Below are 11,088 nucleotides of genomic sequence, written 5' to 3'. Positions count from 1 at the left end.
TGCATCGCCATTCCTCAGTCAAGGTGCCAAACTTATTCCAAAGAAAGAGATAATACCTAGCACTGAACAGGATACTTTACTCTGATCCATAATTAAAATCCTTGCATCAGATTTTACAGTTCTTGTAAAGAAAAAATAAATTAATTGTAAAAAGTGCGATTGCAAATGTTAAGAGTGGAAGAAAATAAGTTCCAAGAACTTCTGCCATTATAAACCAGCAGAGCGTTATTACCGTCAACCAAGCATGTGTACATAATGTAATAATGCATAGAAGTGAAATCTGATCAGTGAGTATTAAAGACATGCTTAGTATGGAGAGAAATAATATGAGAAAAATATGATGGATGTATAATGTGAGTATTAAAGACATGCTTAGTATGGAGAGAAATAATATGAGAAAAATATGATGGATGTATAATGTGAGTTTTAAAGACAGGCTTAGTATGGAGAGAAATAATATGAGAAAAATATGATGGATGTATAATGTGAGTTTTAAAGACAGGCTTAGATCTGATGAGCTCAGAGGAAGATTAAATCTGGACTGTATAGAGAAATGTGTGCAGAACAGGAGACTTTGGTGATATGACCACATTTAAAGAGTGGATTAGAGTTGCTGTGTTAGTAGATGTAAAGCAGTTGAAATAGCAGGGTCAGTTCACAGAGGAAAGCCAAGGTAAACATGTGTAACTCTCGCTTCCCTAATTTTGTCCTTTAGTTCTGATATTCATGCTGTTTTCTGGGTCAGAATCTATTCCGTCTAACATTTATTTTGTGCAAGATTTTGACCATAAAGTAGTAATTTTTTAGCTTCTTACATCAAGTTGCTTCATACCTTCTCTTGGACCGATTTTCATAAAAGAAAAATAAATAAGGCTGTACTTATGAGAAAGAGGAATAAACAAAATTCTGGTTAGAGATTAGTTAGAGTTTGGAAAGCAATTTCTAAAATCCCTTCAACACATACTGGCATCTAAAATGGACATTAAACCAAATATGAGCATGCCAATGATGTGTCATTAGACACGAATTAAGCAAGATTCTCTGAATTTTAATTTCTTCTTAAGACCCCTTAAGCCCTAAATTTTAAACATTTCCAAAATCAAAATTATGTAATGGATTTTGATCAAAATTGAAATAATGATTCTAGGCATAAGGTTTATGAAAGCAGAAAGGAAAAAGGTTGAAACTTTTTCTCATTAACTCCTCTTAACTCTTGGTTCACCACACCAATTCTCAATTCACCGCAACAATTCTCAATGTTTCTTTTCTCATTATAGTTGGCCAGCACAAAAGTCTTTTCTCTTTCCATGATTCATTTGTTTATTCACCTAAGCAGTAGTACTTTTCTTCTTCTTCTCTCAATTGACAACAAACTCACTAAAACAAGACAACATCCAAAACATGAAATGCGCTTGTCAAACAAAAAATCCATCTTTTAATGCTGCCATCATGAACATCCAATAGCACCTAAATTTGCATGCATATTGTTTCTGTATCAAAAGGGTTCTAAGTGCTTCTTTACAGTGGGTACGTACCAACCATGGCCGCTTATTACTATAACTCTTCACACCGTCATTACAGTTTAGTAGCATTATCTATTGATTTTAATCTTCATAAGGGAACGTAAAAGTGATGATAAATTGTTTTGTTTGGAGGAATTCATTTAATCAATCCTTGGACAGGGATTTTTCTAGTTGTCTTATAAGTTTAGATTTTCATCATACAGGTACTATATAGATTTTCTCACACACTTCCTTTCAGGGTCTTGCCAGATTAAACACTTTGCGGGAACATTAATTAATAATTCATTAGTACACCCCTAACCCACTAATTGTACACCTACTATGTCTCTGAGGAATGTGAAAAAACTCAAATACGAGAATAATTAAATTAATATATGAATAATGTTTAATGCCTTGCAGGAGGGTAATAATGAGGACAGTGAAATCATTAACAAAAAAGTGTATTATGAAAAATTATGTTATAGAAGTTCACATTATGATTCTGTAGCTATAACTGCCACAAATCACTGCCTCCAATGCTTCGTATAACTATATTTATTGTCTCTGGGTAATATAAAAATATTATAAAAAAATAAATATAAAAATTTCTAATTCCTGTAGCATGGTGGAGGCCTCTAAACAGATGTCTGATCATTTTGAAGCCAAACTCCTCAGAGGTTTTTCTGCCAGCTATTTCCTTCTATGATGCAACTACTGCTACACATCAGCCTAACTTCTAATTTGATCTCTGATGGAAAATTTCATCTTTTTGCTTAAACTGTTAGAATGATAGAAGCATGATCAAGGGGAGTAAACCCCTCTTCTTCAGGTGGAGTTACCTCCTCTCTTTTACCTCTGTTATGTGAGTTCTCATGTGGAAACATGAGAATGGGACTAGAGGGCTGCTGGCAGGCGCCAAGAAAGAAGGATCCTGGAGATGGAGATACATTACTCCTGTCTATGATAGTTGTGACACATAAACTCAAGTAATAACGGACTAAGACTGATAGATGTAATTTGTATCATTTTATGTGTTGCCTTCTTGTAAATAAAATATCTATGTCAAGTCAACTGTAGGCTATCCTTATTTCTTCCACTACTTTCTTCATCCTTGTGTTACACACATATTTGGGTTTCGGCATAATCTTCTGTAAGGCATTAGTAATGCTGTCACCCCCATTCATGACACTAACCTTATATGAAATTTTTATGCACACAATATTTAATATTGCTACATATTTGATTTTTTTTTAAAATTTATTAAGATTTAAAATGATGCCTCATCCAAGAGATTTCTCTGAGGCAAGCTCAAGTTAAGATGATTCGAATTAGCAAGTGTGAAAATTGAAGATTTGAGGCAAACATCGTAGAGTTAACAATGGCTGTCTCATTGCAAGAAGATGAACTTTATAGTCTTATGGATTTTAAAATTTGATTATCTCCCCTGCATGGTAATACACAAGCTTTATTATTTATACTGCCATATTACAAAGCAAAAGGGATTCACAAAAATTATAAGGAAGGAATTAGAAAGAGTGTAGTATAGTTAGATATTGAAGAGGAAAAGAGTGTACCTGCGAATAAATCTACCCCCCCTTTTTTTTTTTTACACAAGCAATTTCAGTTTTTCAAGAAGTTCCACCTATTCAGAGTAATTTATTTCATATTTTCTAGAATGTTGTAAACATTTTGAAATTTTCCTGGGAGATTTCAAACGTAAAAGGATTCAAACCTACAGCTGTGACAAACATTAAATGCTTACTTGAAACTAAAAGGTGACAGAGACCCACAAAATTTATCTATTTAGACTGGAAAGCATATGTGTGTACTGCTTTGTCTTATGTACCTAAACCCTTAGTCACAAAAATCTTAAATAAGATCATCTCCATCTATAACAAGAAGCAGAGTAAAATAAAATTTTGCTGGATACTGAATCATATTGGCATTTGTGGAAATGAAAAAACAGATAAAACAGCAAAAGAATCACTGGAGATGATACCTTCCATGCAGTGATCTTCGACCTTCTATAAACAGGATTAAAAAAATAAAGTGGCAAGAATCTTAGGATGAAAGTAATAACTTACACAAATTTTTTTCCCCAGGCTAAAAAAAAAAGGCAAGAAGAAAAGTTGTAGCAACCAGACATTTTATAGGATGTACGCACATTACTCGCAAACAATTATTGGAAGGTGAAGAGTCTTCAATATATATATATATCATGTTAAGAATCTTACACAGTCTAATATTTATCAATAGGCTGTCAGAAGTTGTAACAAAGCTGAAGGAAATACTACAATTCGAAAAATCTAAAGGACCTGTTGAAAGACATAAATCCAACCAAAATCTTAGACTTCATCAAAGAAGTTGAACTGTTCAAAAGAAATTCTATTTAAAGATTTATAAAATTTTATTTTTTCAAAACTAATATAAAACAAGTGAAGCATGCATGGTCCCCCATGAGTGCACTGTGAACGAGGCATAAAATAATGACCAAGTTAAGCATTTGCCCCCCCCCTCCATTTAGCCCCAAAAGTCCTCAGGGGGCATCAAATCCTGGGGAAAATGAACAAACGGTGCAGTTTTAGGTCTTAACATATGTAAATTTGAGTTCTGCACCATGCAAAAAAAAAAAAATGAAGTCCATCATTCCCCCCCCCCCTGCCATTTAGCCCCAAAAGTCTCCAAGGCCTTAACATATTTAAATTTGAGTTCAGCTCCATGCAAAACTGCTGAATGGACATACACAGAAAATTTGGGACAAATATGGTTAGATAGTCCCAAAAATTGAGTGTTTTTATTAGCCTTAAAAGAGCCCCTGGGGCACACCCAAGAGTTATCATAAATATAGACAAACAAAATTATATAGAAATCAGTTAGTTATAACTTTTCAGAAAGTTTTATAAAAATCCTAGGCATCAATTTGTTTTAATTAGCACAAAAGGGTCAATTTTAGCCATTTTAAGCCGAAAAGCACGCCGAAGGAGGGGGTACTGGAGTTTTCCCGGAAAATCTGTTCTTTTTTACTCATATCATGTTTAATGTTTGCGCAAAATTTCAAAAAATTCCAAGGTGTAGTTATTGAGAAAAGTATGGAGAGATGAACAGACAAAGAAGAATTTACAGGTCCACCCTCCTTTTGTCAGGGGGGAGGGGGGCAATAATTATCCTATCTTAGGATTTTATTTGACAACTTTATTTGACATTGAATAACCCTTAGATGATTGATGTGCTATAAACCAAACCAAACCTTACATTCAAAAACACATACTAGTAGCGTCTATGGTATTTTGATACTATCGACACTTCTCCAATGAAAATAAAAGTATTAGAAAGTGGAAAAAAAAAAAAAAAGAACACAGGTATAGGAAATGAGTTTAATACAAAGATATATAAAGGCAGCTGAAATAGGATTGTTAATCAACTATAACAAAAAGCAGAAATAACTTGATCAGCAGAACAAAGGTGTAGAAAGTCAATGAGGAAGAAGTTGTTCATCAAGGCACACAAGGACAGCTGAAACAAGATTGTTAATCAAGATGTGGCAGGTGACTTAGACAGAAGATCAAACATAAGTCACTATATTTAGAGTTAGTTTTGTGATAGTTTATAATAGTTAGGAACAGTTTACCGACGGTCTTAAGTTTGTGACACTTAAAGACAGTTTTCCAGTTTGGGACAGTTGAAGGTAGGTTGTGGCTCGGAGCAGATCGAAATGAGCTGACGTCAACTGATGACAAAACGGCCTTGCCAGACTATGCAGATATTAACGTTTAGTGTTTAGCAGGTCGTTTCTCATCACACGCACACACACAGCCCAACTTACATTTACAGAATGTATCAGAGTTTGTGTTTCCTTTTGTTTCTTTAGTGCTTTGTATTTTTATACTTGTGAACCCATACTTGCCTCCTCAGCAGTTGCCAATGTCAGAGACAATATGGACAGAATAGAAGATGAAAGGAAAGAAGATCACAAGCACAGTGTTGGAGTCAATGATTGTTGTCGAGCTGGGGATCTCAGTATAATCATTTTTTTTTTTTACAAGGGAGTCATCACTTATCCAGACCTGAAGGCCATTTGAAGATAAGGGTTAATGAGTATAAGATGGTAGTGTAGTAATCATTAATGGTGTAAGTTTGGTAGAATTTGATTATTTAGACGAACAGTTCAACAAGAACTTGTTTATATTGGACTTGAAGGCTATGGTATTGTAGTCGGTTGGGAAGCAAACTAGCGGAACAGTGTTCTACAGGCGAGCAATTCTAGGAAAGAAGGTTTGTTCATGGAATCTGTGCTTAGATTTAGGCACAGATAGAGAGTGGGAGAAATTGTTGATAGTGGTTGTAGCTAGTCAAGTGTTTTTTGTGAAAGTTTGGCAAAGGCGGAACCATAGATTGGAGCTCAGACGAGCACTTGCTATGAAAATAATGATAGAGCAGAGACAGACTCACAATGTCTCTTCTGTGGGAAAGAGGTTGCAGGGACACACTGATTTTACTTCAATCGCCAAAGTTAAGCAATGTTGAGCCTTGCCATTTGTATATGGAAAGATGACAAAACTTGTATATGGAAAGATGACAAAACTTACAAACAAATATAGCACTGAAGAAACGTTTTGCAAGTATTTCAGTATAACCTGCTAAGCCAACGTATTGACATAATGGAAGAATTTTAATGCATACTTGACACCATCTTCAAGTGTCTTCTGTCTTTCCATATAGGTGATTCTCAGTAGAACCTGACGTGAAGATATTTCACCCTACAAGTAAACCCTGACCAATATTAAGAATCACATAGTGTTCAATGTCCAAAATAAGATCCCCTTGACACAGCTAGACACTAGTTTATATGAGTGATGCATCTTGTCCTAGCAATGTTATCTGTGATAAGAGCACTTAGTTGCATACTCCAACAGACCACATGAATTCTAGTCCTGAAATCCTACAAGGCAATGGAAAGATCACAAGAAAGGTAAACTATAACATAGGTCGGTGGTCAATTGAGGAGAGGAAAATTAATGTTTTTTAATATTTTACTATTGCAACGTTTGTGAAGTAGAGAAGAACTTTAATTGAATCCTTGGATATCTATGTATCTCATATAGAAATCAAGTGTTAACCATAGAAAGGAGTTCCCTTTTATTTTCAGATCTAACTCAAGCGAAAAAAATAATAGAAATGTATGAACAACTTCCCCCTCCCAGGTGGAAATTCTGTTCTCAATCATGTGGTGAAGCGTTCAGGAGAAAAAGTATGAAATTCATTTTTTTGTTGTTGTCGTCTTTTTTTTTTTTAATTTCATTATATAAGACTAAATATTCTTTAGTGGGACAGTGATACTTTGACCACAGTCAAAATAATAACAGGGACAAAGAAGAACGGAATGAATAAGGAAGGAACAAAAAAGGAGGTTATGGGTAAAAAAGAGTGCTGATGAGGCAGGGGGGGGGGGTAAACGGCTAAGTGGAAAATCTGATGAATCTACCTTGTTTTAATTTGACACAAGCTATTTCAGTATTCCAAGAAAGTCTGCCTATGCAGCAAAATGTTAAGATCATTTAGTAATGAAGAATGTGCAGTGGCTTGGTTTAAAAAAAGTAAAGCTATTGGTAGTGACTTCCGTGAATTACATAGTCAGTTGTCATTATGTTTGAAAGGAGATGCACAGGCGTTCTACTTGAAGATGAAAAAAAAACAATGACCAATTAAATTGGATAAGGAATAAACTCAGTTTGCTGATAGAAACTCAGTTCATTGATGGAAAATTTACAGCTGACAGAAAAGTTACGTGCGAGTTACATACATAATTGAAGTAAATACGTAGCCATGTATACCAGTGTGAACTTATACTTGTGTGCATTCACTACACAGGCCATGATCATTCTTTCATTGTCTCCACCCGAATCTGGTGCTTGATTTCACATCAGCCATAATCATGTAGTCTTGGACATTGCTGTGACATATGTATTTATTTTCTAAAATTAAAACTCTCCATTTTAAAACATGTAACAATGTTTCATAGTGGGAGGATCCACCGATTCTTTAAAATAATAGAATTGCAATCAAAACAACATACCGTTTGCTTAAAATGCTGAGACTGACAGAATCAAAAACATTCTTCCAACCAAAGGCAAACACCCTGTCAGCAGGGCCCAAGGGCTGTCTCTGAGACTGACAGAAATCAAAATCTATCCGTCTGTCTTTCTCTGTCTATATATAAATATCAATTGGATTACACTGTAGACCACTTGAAATTTATCAGCTGTTAATCTATAGACTGACTGACCAAGATGTCTATGAGGAGAAGTGAACATGACTTCTATAGAATCTAGGTGAGTGTTTCATGAAGGAAGCCATTCTTCTTTTAAATGTGCATCAGTGTTTGCGGAACAAGAGTTTCTTATCAGACAAAAGACAACTTCTGCTAATAATGTTAATTTACTCCTTCCTCAGACACTCAGACTCATCTAAACCGCCATCAAAGAAAACTACAACAACAAGCAAAAAGGGGAAATCACTCTAAACAGACTTCCTTTTATCTATAGACAAGAGGAGACAACTTAACAGATGGCCAACCAGGGTGTCTGTTAGGTGACGTAGACATAACTTCTATAGAAACCCGATTTGCTTTTAGCTTCTCAGCATGTGTCACTGCTTTTAAGAAGTGATTACTTTTTCCCAGTGGAGAAAACAAATTCTAGGTAGTCAAATTCAGAATTAGATATTTTTCCCAGCGTCATTTGTAACATGCATCTTCATATCAGTTTTGAGAGAGTGGAATTGGAAAATATAAAATTGACCTTCCGACAAGCATTTCCTGAAACCCTATCTGTCAGACTACAACAGACATTAAATTGTTGACTATAATTGCAAGAGCAAAAGTATTGACAGCGAGTACAGCTGAAGGCTACGATATAGTTACAGTGATATTTATAATGGCTTAGTGTGACCTGCTGCATCAGGAGAAACATGGCAAGGGGCTGCTAAAAAGACCAAACGAAATACTACTGAAGAGATAGAGTTGAGAAATGTGCTAGGGATTATCCAGAAAATGGATCAAAAGGACAAGATATCAGTGCTAGTCTTCTCCTGTAGCATAATTTATATGCGGAATACCCATAGACAAGCATCTATGCTGATGAGTTATGGCGTTTAGCCTTTACTGACAGGGAGTTGTACTTGGATGAGAGTGGATGCAGGTTGGTGCTAGTAGACATAATGATCAGTAGCACATTCTGTTCATGTTGTGTTACCATCATTTACACGGACAAATGCAATGGTCTGATGATGCATGGAGAACCACTAGCACTTTAACTGCTATTGGGACTTAATGTGATAAAAGTATTAGGAAGTCTTGTTGTAGGTTCGATGGGATTAGTGCAGTTTGAAAAGATTGGAGTGTTAGAATTAGTGATGGAACGATTGCAATACTTTTCCCTGATTCCGATACAATTATCAATCGCATTCTAAATTCCCGATTCCAATTCTTTTTAATGTCTCTAAATATTTAGCTATGCAGTTACAGTTATATATATATATATATATATATATAAATCTTTGCACTCTCTTAAAAACCCATGTAATATGTGCATATATTTTCACAAACATAAAAGTACACATTTAAGCTTTTACTGGTAGTTTAAAATGAATAAATATTTATTACTTTATCATTAACAATAGCAATCAAAAATTAAGTTTTAAAAATAAAAAAAACAATTAAGAAATCGTTTTTGGCATTGGAAAAGAAGCAAAATTTTTCCAATTCCAATATCTCTAAAAGTTTCGATTTATTTTCAATTCCGATTAATCGTCCCAACATTAGTTAGAACACAGTGGTTATAGAGATCAGGATATTGATATAAATTGTTGGCTTATATCATATCCATACAAAAAACTAGGGTCTCTTCATGTTTTAATTCCTTTAATGTTGATAACGCACTAAAGCCATGGTATATCCAGTGATAAACTAAAGAAAACTCAAGCATCATATAAACACATCCATGGTCAATTGCGTAAACAGTAGCAGAATGCATCCACATTGAATCTCAGAAGAAGATCCAAATCAACAAGATGACAGTGGCTAAGTGGTTAACAACACGGACTGATAAACTAAATGTGCCAAGTTCAAATCCAGTTTGTTCTACTTAAAATTTTATTTAGGGATGTTGGCAACATTCATGAGGTCCCTCCTGTAAGTACCTGATGTCTTTCTAGAAATAATTCTAACTAGAAAGATACTGGGAAATAAGAATAATCATCACTACCACCAATAACAATAACAACAATAAGCAACAACAAGATATTATGGCCACGCTAGAACATGCAGCTATTTTTTTTTTAATTTTGTTCATCCCCAAACAAGGCATATTGCCACTGAAATGTAATGGGCTACTGGAATAGGGACCAGATTTATAGGAGGTGTGACTGAAGTCATTAAATGTTGAGGGGGGGGAGAACAAAGGATAGACGACGAAAGAAAATGAAGTTAGGTTTAGCAAGTAATAAAAGGACTCATCAATGGACAATGGATAGGAATTTGTTCTAAATGCAAACAAAGAGGAATAAGGGTAGAGTTTAATTCAGGGTGTGGCAAGTGACCGGCTGACTGAATGACCAATAGGTAGAGAACAATGGGCCAGTAGGCATTTTGAGGAGAGAGTTACTGTGAGTCAGGGGACCAGTAGAAACAACACTTGACAAGAGAAAGGGGGAGAGGGTCAGTTGGATGCTTAGTTAGTTGAGGCCTGAACTTCAAGGTGGGCAGTTGGATTTTGGATACAGTCAAGAGCAATTGGTTGCTTGGAGGCTCCCCAAGGGAGATGTGAAGATAAACTGATGGCAAAAGATGCACCAGCCTCGACAGGACGAAGATGTTAGGGTTAGCATATAGAGGGTTGATGAGGACACACACACCCGTAGTTCAACCAACATATGTGAAGCATCAGCATCTGTGATTTTCCTGCAGTTGTTTCATTTTATTTTTATAATTATGGACCCATGCATCCCCATCGATGGATACCAGTGAGAAAATAAGAGGATGAACAAAAAATCCATGGCACACAATGTCTGGGCTGGCGACTTATCTTTGGGGTCATGTAGTGTCACAGAGGAACACTTAGATGAGAAGAAGGGTAGCAAGATGTTTATTTACATTACATTTAAATTTCTGAGTATTGTATGATTACGGACTTCCAAAGGCAGACTGTCCAAGCAAAGAACATTTCAGAATAGAAAATCTTCTAGCATCCAGGGACCTCTACAATGAAGGAATGGGATTTTGCAGCTAGTCAAGTGGATCAGGGGTATTTTCATTAAGGAAACATAAAGGTAATAAGTTCATTGGAGCACATTCTGTAAAAGCATAAGGAAACAACACTGCAGCGATGTAACAGTGAGAGACATATTAGGTTAGAACTTTTTTTTTTTTTTTTTGCATTCTGTCCAAGAAGAAGAGGCTAGTTCAGATGTGGCAACAATACTCTGTACATAGTTGGGAAAAAATGTGACTTCCCTTGAGATGAGGTATTATGATTCCAGAGATTCATAATATCATCACACAAAGCACTGCGTTCTTCTTACGTAGGTTTTT

This window comes from Euprymna scolopes, chromosome 6 (assembly GCF_053919585.1).
Source record: "Euprymna scolopes isolate OS-2025 chromosome 6, ASM5391958v1, whole genome shotgun sequence".
Lineage (NCBI taxonomy): Eukaryota > Metazoa > Mollusca > Cephalopoda > Sepiida > Sepiolidae > Euprymna > Euprymna scolopes.
This window is presented reverse-complemented; position numbering follows the sequence as displayed.